Source organism: Triticum dicoccoides, chromosome 1B (assembly GCF_002162155.2).
Source record: "Triticum dicoccoides isolate Atlit2015 ecotype Zavitan chromosome 1B, WEW_v2.0, whole genome shotgun sequence".
In the NCBI taxonomy this organism is placed as follows: Eukaryota; Viridiplantae; Streptophyta; class Magnoliopsida; order Poales; family Poaceae; genus Triticum; species Triticum dicoccoides.
In genome coordinates, this window is record NC_041381.1 from 113,729,607 (window position 1) to 113,740,504 (window position 10,898).

Genomic DNA, 10,898 nt, shown 5'->3' on the forward strand with positions numbered 1-10,898 from the left:
CGTTCCAATCAGGAAGGATGCCTCTTCCCGTCTTTAAAGAAGGTACCATTACCAAAGGAGCTTTGGCCCCCGGCCAAACTGTCCGGCTAGGTGGTTTTCTTATGACCGCCTGTTCGGCCGCCGCTCCGAAGGTGACCTCTCGGGTCATCAAAAGCGATCTTCACGTCAACTCGGAATTCGCCGAGCAGCTAGATCCGATGGAGCTCTCCTCCGTAAACGAGCTCTTGGATCGCTTCGCCGCCCTGGGAGTCGCTACAGACTACGAGCAGATTGGGCTTAAAACCGATCTGAGAGAGATCAACTCTTCCCAGGCTACCCACCATGTTGCTGTGGTGGAAGAACAACGCGGCGACTCCTCACCCATATTAAAGACAAGTTATGTCCGGATTCCGGATCCCTCCATGCCGGACTCCCGTGGAGGGACGGATGCCAATCAAGCACTGAACCTAAAGTCAGGCAGCGGACCAGATCCGTTGGACGACATACGGCAATCCAAGCTTCCATATTCGGAAACTTCTCGGCCTTTGAGCCTCAAATTGGGCAGGGTTCCAGACTTAATTCCACACGTCCGCCCAAACATATGCGATCTATCTCAAATCCGGCAAGAACCCGCTGAAATAATACATCGTTACTGGGCCAGATTCCTCCTGGTTATGGACAGGATAAAGGACTGCCGTGAGGAAAACGCAATCTCAATTTTCTGCAACAATTGCACGGACAAGGGAATCTCGAACGCCGTAAGTCGTCGCGAAATTACACACTTCGCCGACCTGGCGTCCATAGTACGAAAGTACTATGCGATGGAGAGTGCCTGGAAAACCGAAACTAAGTTTTGGGACAACCCGGCTCCGAACACAACCCTAGTCCAAAACAAAAGGGTGCATCATGCTCAGGCACCCGGGACAAAAGTCAAAAAGCAAAAACACCCTAAAGGGCATGGAACCGTACTGGAGGGATGGCTCAGCGGACCCTGTAAAATCCATAGTACAGAGGGCTCCACTCCAACACATAGCCTTCAAGCATGTTGGATACTGCGGCAGGTAGCAAAAAGTGGCGAGGAGCTTCTAGCCCCGGAAAACCAGCCTAGCAATACCAGTACGGTATTAACAGTCTTTTAGACTTTCGCATCAAACAATATGCGGAAACGAACAATCCGCAGCCTCGTCGAAGTCTATCAAGTAGCAACAACAGATCCATGGAACGACACGGCTATCACCTTCAACGCCAGCAACGAACCAAAATTCTGAACAACCCGAGCACCAGCCGCATTGGTCCTCAGTCCAATAGTGGACGGCTTTTGTCTTACCAAGGTACTCATGAATGGCGGCAGCAGATTAAACCTCATATAGGAGGAAACCCTTCGAAAAATGGAAATAGACTAGAGCCGCATTGAGCGAAGCAGCACAACCTTCAGAGGAATAATCCCTAGTCGGGAAGCACGCTGCACAGGAAAAATCACACTGGATGTGGTGTTCGGCGCGCCGGACAATTACAAGTCCGAGGAGGTCATGTTCCATGTGGCCCCGTTCAGCAGTCGATATCACGCTCTATTAGGGCGAGAGGCATTCACAATTTTTCAAGCTATACCCCATTACGGGTACATGAAGCTTAAAATGCCCGCGCCCAATGGAATCATCACTCTTGTCAGTGATCCGGACATAGCACTCCGCGCTGAAAACAAGACAGCCGCACTAGCCCTAGAGGCACTATCCGAAGCCCTAGCAGCAGAGGAACTCACTACGCTGCGCTCCATGATGAACAGGGATGATGTGATACTCGATAAGAGATCTAAGTCCACCTCTTTTAAATCAGCGGACGAAATAGTCAAGATCCAGGTCCATCCAACAAACCCCACAAAGACAACCTCCATTAGGGCACAATTAAACCCCGATGTAGACGCCGCACTACGAGAATTCCTTCGGGAAAACTGGGACATTTTTTCCTGGCACCCTTCAGATATGACAGGAATCCCATGCAGGCTGTCAGAACACAACCTAAACATCCTCAAAGGATTCAAGCCAGTCAAACAGGCTCTTCGGCGATTTTCCGAACCCAAAAGACAGGCAATGGGAGAGGAGCTAGCCAAGCTTTTAGAAGCCGGATTCATCAGAGATATAAAACATCCGGACTGGCTAGCAAACCTGGTAATGGTACCAAAGAAGGACAAATCCTGGCGCCTTTGTGTCGACTTTAAAGACCTTAACAAGGCCTGTCCAAAGGACCCTTTCCCCCTTCCCCACATCGACCAAATCATCGATGCTACCGCAGGACATGATTCATTGTGCTTCCTCGACGCATACTCCGGATACCATCAAATCAAGATGGCGAAAGCAGATCAGGTCACAACGGCATTCATTACTCCATATGGACCATTCTGCTTCAACACAATGCCCTTCGGGCTCAAGAACGCCGGCGCAACATATCAGCGCATGATTCAGACAAGTCTGGCAACCCAGATCGGCAAAACAGTGGAGGCATACGTAGACAACATAGTCATCAAGACAAAGCACGTTGAAACCCTCGTAGACAATTTGAGGCTCACATTCGACAACCTCCAAGCATATGACATTAAGCTCAACCCAGAAAAATGCGTTTTCGGCGTACCAGCCGGAAAGCTCTTGGGCTTCATTGTATCCGGTGGAGGAATTGAAGCAAACCCAGCCAAGATCCGAGCTCTGTCACAACTGGATATCCCAAAAGATCTCAAACAAATACAAAAATTAACTCGATGCGTGGCAGCTTTAAGCCGCTTTATCTCCCGCTTGGGAGAAAAGGCGTTGCCCCTCTATCGCCTCCTTCGGCGCACCGAACACTTCGAGTGGACGGACGCTGCCACAGCCGGACTCGAAGAAATAAAGGCCATATTGGCAACAAATCCGGTCCTGGCCGCGCCCAACTTGGGCGAACCAATGCTGTTATACATCGCGGCAACACATCAAGTTGTAAGCGCGGTACTCGTCGTCGAACGAGAAAGAGAAGGGCACAAATTCCCTCTTCAAAAACCAGTATACTACGTATCCACTGTCTTAACCCCATGCAAGTCCCGGTACCCACATTATCAAAAGATAGCGTACGCGGTGTTCATGGCATCCCGGAAGCTGCGACACTACTTTCAACAGTGCTCGATAACAGTGGCCTCCGAAGTACCTCTCAATGACATTATAAACAACCGCGACACGACGGGCAGGATTGCAAAATGGGCCATTGAGCTCTTACCATTCGACATAAACTACAAACCACGGCGAGCTATAAAGTCGCAAGTTTTGGCGGACTTCATCGCTGAATGGACTGAATCCGAACTCCCTAAAGAGTACGGCACATACTCCAATTGGATTATGCACTTCGACGGCTCTAAAATGTTGGCCGACTTGGGGGTTGGCGTCGTCTTGACGTCCCCAACTGGAGATATAGTCCAATACGTACTTCAAATAATGTACACGGACTCCAACAACGCAGCCGAATACGAGGCCCTTATACATGGTCTCCGGATGGCAATCTCCATGGGCATTCAATGCCTAGAGGTCCGCGGGGATTCAAACCTCGCAATATCCCAAGTAAATGCAGATTTTGATGCCAAGGATCTGAAAATGGCAGCTTATCGTAACGCCATCTTAAAAATGTTAGCTCGGTTCGAAGGACTTGAATTCCACCATGTAGCCCGGGACAATAACCAGGCGGCCGACGTATTGGCATGCATCGGTGCAAAGCGCGACGCCGTCCCTCCAAACATCTTCCTGGAGCGGCTCTTCAAGTCATCCGTAGTATGGGAAGAGGAGTCCGGAAACAACAATCCGGAACCAACCGCACCGCCCAACACCGAACATTCTGACACAACCGGTGGCTTAGCCAATGAAATAACACCTTTAGCCCATGAAATAATGGCAGTCATTGCCCCATGGACGGAACCATTCCTAGCCTACTTAATTAGGCAGGAACTTCCCGAAGACCAAAATGAGGCCCGCTGCATAGTACGGCGATCTAAAGCCTACAAAGTCCATGAGGGAGAGCTTTATAAGAAAAGCACAACCGGAGTCCTTCAAAGGTGCATCTCCGAAGAGGAAGGGCAAAATCTTCTGGCTGAAATTCATGCCGGACTGGGCGGGCACCACGCTGCAGCCCGGGCCCTTGTAGGCAAGGCCTTCTGTACAGGATTCTATTGGCCAACAGCCCGGGCAGATGCTCAGGACTTAGTCCAACGATGCGTCGGTTGCCAGCTCTTTGCTAACCAGAAACACATGCCACCCACCGCCCTCAAAACTATACCCATCACCTGGCCGTTCACGGTCTGGGGGCTTGACATGGTTGGACCCCTTAAAGGGGAACCCACAAGCAAAAGTATCTATTGGTCATGGTGGACAAATTCACCAAATGGATAGAGGCCAAGCCAGTTAAAACGGCTGAATCCAGACCTGTGATAGACTTCATATCCGGGGTAGTACACCGTTACGACGTCCCCCACAGCATCATCACCGATAACGGCACGAACTTCACGACCGACAAGGTTAAACTCTAGTGCAAAAACATGGGCATCAAGCTCGACTACACTTCAGTCTATCACCCTCAAACCAACAGTCAAGTCGAACGAGCAAATGGTCTAATCATGAGCGGCATTAAACCCAGGTTAGTACGATCCCTTAAGGAATCTAACACACACTGGGTGGAGGAGCTCGACTCCGCACTCTGGGGGCTGCGGGCCATGCCAAATCGTACTACTGGGTTCACGCCATTCTTTATGGTATACGACGGAGAGGCAGTCTTGCCCTGCTATATAATTCATGACTCACCTCGAGTGCGCATGTATGAAGAAAGAGAAGCCGAGTTGGATTGGCAGGACAGTTTGGACGCATTGGAGGAGGAGCACGACGTGGCAAAGGCCCGTTCCGCATTCTATCAGCAGCAGGCTCGAAGATATCAAAGGAGAGAAGTACGGGCCAAAACTTACAATGTTGGCGAACTAGTTCTACGCCTGCCAGACAAGAAAAAGGACAAACTCAAGCCCAAATGGGAAGGTCCCTTCATCATCGACTAAGTCCTGACCGGCGGAGCATACCGTCTGCGAAACGCATCGGACAACCGACTCGAACCGAACCCATGGAACGCAGCCCGCCTCCGACGATTCTACGCCTAGCGCCGGACTCAGAGTTCGTCTCCTTCCTCCGTCCACATTTTATACTTCAGATGTCTCTTGTTTCTCTCTTTTCTCCTCCCCTTTTCATAGAGCCTTTGAGGGCTGATCTGCGCATTGTTCGCACACACTTGACGTGCTATCCGCACTCATTGTACCTGGGGGCTTCTTTAATAGAAGCTTATTTATACGGGCTTTATACCCAACACATGCGTCAGACTTCCGCATGAACCTTTTATTCACCATTATATGCATCGATATGACTTAAGTTTTGGCCAAGCTGGGTTGCCTGGCTCTTGTGCTTACCCCTACATTCCCGATTATTCGGCTAGGAGGTAAAGGGAGCACCTCTGCGATTGTTACTGCCGGGTCAGCCGGATGTGTACCTCAGACTGGGTGAAGCAGAAATCTAGCGTTCTTAAGGGAATATTCGGTCGGTGACATGAAAGATGATTTCTTATTTATTTATTTATCTACCCCCAGATGCTTTTCTGCTCTTTTCGCAGTCCGGACATGCACTTTAGGGCATGCCTCCCAGGGAAAGGAACCCCTAACGGAACTATTCTCCCTGGAAGATGTTTCTTACTAACCATGTAATATAACATAACTAGTTGGGCACTTGTCTGATAAAGCCCTAATGACCCGTACGCCTGGTCTCCATGCATGCCCTAGTTTTTTCATAACCGAGAAGGTATTCGGACACACTCCGGACTCTAGGGTCCTGAGGTTGAAGCGAAAAGGTCGGCAAAGACAAATGATCTACAATCCGACTAGAAGGCATTTTACATGTCATTTTAAAATACATCGTCAAATTGACTGACTGTACTCCTCTTCAATCCCGTCTAACAGACTGTCTAACTTACAGTCTCGTTGGGAATACTTAGGGGCCAACTCTACTTGGTCGTACACTAAGCTCACAGGGATCTCCTTCCCATCGGGCCCTACAGGTCCCACCTCGGCCATGTGGTTCGGATCCGCCTTCTTGTACCATGTCTTCACCATGGCCCAGGCCTCCCTGGCGCCTTGACAGCAGGCCGATATCTTCCACAGACGGAAGCGCTGCCATGCTCCCTGAAGCTTCTCCGCAAGCCCTCCAAGGCCCTCGGGCAGGGAGACGGACGGCCATAAGGCCTGGGCGACGCCACTCATCGCCTGCCGAACACGTTCGTGCAGCTGCACCAGATCGGGAAGTTGGTCACCCGTTGAACCGGGCATTTCCTCCGCAGGGCGACCTATGAGCACACCTAAAGACACATTTCTGTCAATCGACTTCCTCGGTGAACTCTTCTTTTCAAAGGGGTTTGCTCAAGCACTTACTATAAATGCCGCGATGAAGCCGCTGATTCTCCTTCACGGAGCCAGACAGCTGGGCCCGAACACCTTTCAGCTCTTCTCCCAGCTGGGTGTGGGCATCTTGGAGTTTGTTCCTCTACTGCTGCACCTTCATATGAACCCTCCCGCCGGCCTTCAGCTGGCGCATTATTTGTTGCTTGTCCAGATCAAGTCCGGCAACATCTGCAATATTATTGTCAGACTCATATGCATGCCGCACGCTATAAACTGCTCATCCTTTCGAAATATGCGTTACCTGTGGGGGTCTCTGCGCCTCCTCCTGCGGCTAGTGCGGCCTCCAGTTGGGCCTTGCACTCTTGAAGCTCCTGGGACAGTTGGGTATTCTTCTCCGTAAGATCCTGCATATCATATGATCCTTAAATCAGTTATTCTAACAATTTTAAGTCTCGGGGGCTACTGGCATATATAACTGTTAAAATTCCTTACCGTATGTCTTTCACATACTGCTCCGTGGCTCTGGTTAAACCATCTTGAGCGGCACGGAGGTGCGCGTCTCCCGCATTGAAGGCATTCAACGCCTCCGGGGAGAAACACGCGTCACGAAGAACTGTCCGGCGGCGCCTGTGATTCATGGCGCTCTCCACCTCAGACCTGGTGGCGGACAGCCTATCGGCATCCTCCGTTGGACGAGCATCCGACTCGCGCCGCGCGCTCGCCTCCCCCTCTGGTCCAGGCGCTGGATCCTGGCTGGCAGAGGCTTGAGCGGCGACCTCTCCGGGCACAGTCCGGCGGGCGCTCTTTTTCCTAAAAGAATCAGGAGTGTTAATACACCTCCCAGAAATCTTTTCCTTAAATACGGTGGTGCTCCATACCGTTGCGGCGATGTTTCGATTCGCACCGCACTCCTCTTCCGCCTGCTGGACCGAACTGACCCTTGTTGGTCAGCCGCCGCAGATCTATCTTCCCGGCCTAAAGGTATCTCCTGCGGGACACCGTTGGTATACAATGTTCAGAAATAGGCATGAATGAGTAATGGTGTCAGGGCTCCGGTCATAGTTACCTGGGGAGCCGGAGATAAACCGGGGTAGTCGGCCGTAATGGCGACTAGAGCATTGTCCATGCTAAGTTGGTGGTACACCCCGTCAATCAGCTCCACCTTTATGTCCGGGTCCTCTTCGGAGGCCGGATCAAGGGATCTTCCCAGATCCTCGGGTTGTGGAGCCGGACTGTGTATGCCCTCCACATCCCGGCGCAGTTCCTGCATCGAAATCATAAAGTAAGACATTTAATTTTGAAAGCGTGGATCGGATGAATGAACGTCCGCTTACCCAGCTCCGAGGGTTATTCATGGAGAATCCATTCAATGGGCTCGTGCGGAGGAAGTCCTCTTTCTCCCCCTTGAACAAACCGGACATGATCTTCACCAGATCATCAGCCGATCCCGGTCCTTTGCGGCCATGACGTGTGGCGTCATTCTCCCCATTGAAATCCCACATGGGGTGGCCCCTATATTGGAGCGGCTGCACCCCTCGCATAATGCACGTGGCCATGACTCCAATCGTAGTCAATTCGGAATGGGCCAGTAACTTTATCCGGCCCATCAGATAATGGACGCTCCTGTCATCTTCCCGTTGAGGGCTCCGCGGGCGCCAACTCAGGCGTTTCTTCAGAGGAGCGTAGCTGAACTCCGGGAGGCCGATCCGAACTGGGTCCGGCAGTGGAGCATCTTCCACATAAAACCATTCCGAAGGCTAGTCTTCGGATGCCCTCTTTGGGGTTCCGGATAGATATCCGGTCCCGATGATGCGCCATATTTCGGCTCCGCCCACTTGATATATCGACCCCTCGTGAGAACGGGGTACGAGGCAAAATAGCCTCTTCCATAGTGCGAAATGGGGCTCGATACCAAAGAACAGCTCACAGAGAGCTACGAAACCCGCGATGTGCAAATTGGAGGCGGGTGTAAGGTGATGGAGCTGGAGGCCGTAGAACTCCAAGAGCCCCCAGAGAAACGGATGTATGGGAAATCCGAGCCCCCTTATTAGATAAGAGACGAAACACACTCGCTCTCCTTTGGAGGGACTGGGGGTGCTCTCCGCCTGCTTCCCACGTTTGTAGGTGGCTAGTCTTGCTTGAACCGGGACGATGAAGGCCGGAGGGAGGTATCCCTCCGCTTGGAGCGTCACCAGCTTGCTGTGCGGAACTAAACACCTCCTCCAATCTCCTGGCTGAGGGCTGGGAGCGTGAGAGGAGGAGCCGCGTCTACTGTCCATGGTGGAATGGATTTTTGTCAGAGGCGCTCCGATGAGTACTCGCGGAAGGAGGATGGTGTGATTTGGATGTAGATCCTTGCCTCTCTTATAGGCAGCCTATCCGTGTAGCTTGGGGGTAAAATGTAAAAATACCCTGGCTTTTCACATTCGGACGACACGTGGAAGAGGGCCATTATTGGGCGTAGAAGCCAAGGAGCGCAACATTTATAAGGAAGCCAAACACTATTCAGCAAGCACATGGAATTTGGAGGAGAACCCGTCTTGCAATGCCGAAGACAATATGCGCGCCGGACTCGTCGTCATTGAAGCCTGGTTCGGGGGCTACTGAGGGAGTCCTGGACTAGGGGGTGTCCGGATAGCCGAACTATCATCATCGGCGGGACTCCAAGACTATGATGATACAATATTGAAGACTTCGTCTCGTGTCCGGATGGGACTTTTCTTGGCGTGGAAGGCAAGCTTGGCAATACGGATATGTAGATCTCCTACCATTGTAACCGACTCTGTGTTACCCTAGCCCTCTCCGGTGTCTATATAAACCAGAGGGTTTTAGTCCGTAGGACACAACAACAATAACAACAATCATACCATAGGCTAGCTTCTAGGGTTTAGCCTCCTTGATCTCATGGTAGATCTACTCTTGTACTACCCATATCATCAATATCAATCAAGAAGGAGTAGGGTTTTACCTCCATCGAGAGGGCCCAAACCTGGGTAAAAACATCATGTCCCTTGTCTCCTGTTACCATCCGCCTAGACGCACAGTTCGGGACCCCCTACCCGAGATCCGCCGGTTTGGACACCGACGCTCTCCCTCATGGACTGTGTAGGCTTTAGAGCGCCGCACAATGCAGCGCGCCTCATTTTGATCCTCGGGGAGTTCGTGCCTGTTAAGATAGGCCAAGAAGGGTTCGGTCCATGGGGCGATAACAACCATGATGAGATGGGCCAAGGGTGTTATTTCGGCGGCAGAGCCCCCGATTATGTCAATGTGTTCGAATTCTGGGGTTGAGGTCGGATCCAGAATGATGTTGCCGGTCTCCCCTTGCCACACCACAGATGGCTTGAAAATCCATTCCAGAAAGATATTAGGTGCGACGGGGACGCGCTTGGCACCGATGCAGGCGAGGACATCCGCCGCTTCATTGTTTTCTCGAACCACATGATGAAATTCGAGCCCCTCGAACCGAGCTGACATCTTAAGGACGGCATTATGATATGCCGCCATTTACGGATCTTTGGCATCCAAGTCTCCATTTACTTGAGATATTGCGTGGTTTGAATCCCCATGCACTTCTAGGCGCTGAATGTCCATGGAGGCGGCCATCCGAAGACAATGCAACAAAACCTCATATTCGGCTGCATTGTTGTAGTCTGTGTATAATATTTGGCGTATGTATTGGACTGTATCTCCAGTGGGGGATGTGAGGACGACGCATGCTCCCAGACTTGCCAGCATTTTAGAGCTGTCGAAATGCATGATCCAGTTGGAGTATGTGTCGTACTCTTTAGGGATTTCGGCCTCTGTCCATTCGGCGACGAAGTCCACCAGTACTTGGGATTTAATGGCTCGCCGTGGTTTATATATGATGTCGAATGGGAGGAGCTCTATGGCCCACTTGGCAATCCGGCCCGTGGCATCGCGATTATTTATTATGTCATTAAGTGGTACTTCGGAGGATACTGTCAGTGTCAAAACCGGTGGATATCGGGTAGGGGGTCCCGAACTGTGTGTCTAATGCTGATGGTAATAGGAGGCAGGGGACGATGTTTTACCCAGGTTCGGGCCCTCTTGATGGAGGTAATACCCTACTTCTTTCTTGATTGATCTGGATGATATGAGTATTACAAGAGTTGATCTAGCACGAGAGCATAGAGGCTAAACCCTAGAAGCTAGCCTATGATTATGATTGTTGTTGTCCTACGGACTAAACCGTCCGGTTTATATAGACATCGGAAGGGGATAGGGTTACACAGAGTCGGTTACAGAGAAGGAAATCTACACATCCGAATATCCAAGCTTGCCTTCCACGCAAAGGAGAGTCCCGTCCGGACATGGGACGAAGTCTTCAATCGTGTATCTTCATAGTCCAACAGTACGGCTAAGGTATATAGTCCGGCTGTCTGAGGACCCCTTAATCCAGGACTCCCTCAGTAGCCCCAGAACCAGGCTTCAATGACGATGAGTCCGGCGCGTAGATTGTCTT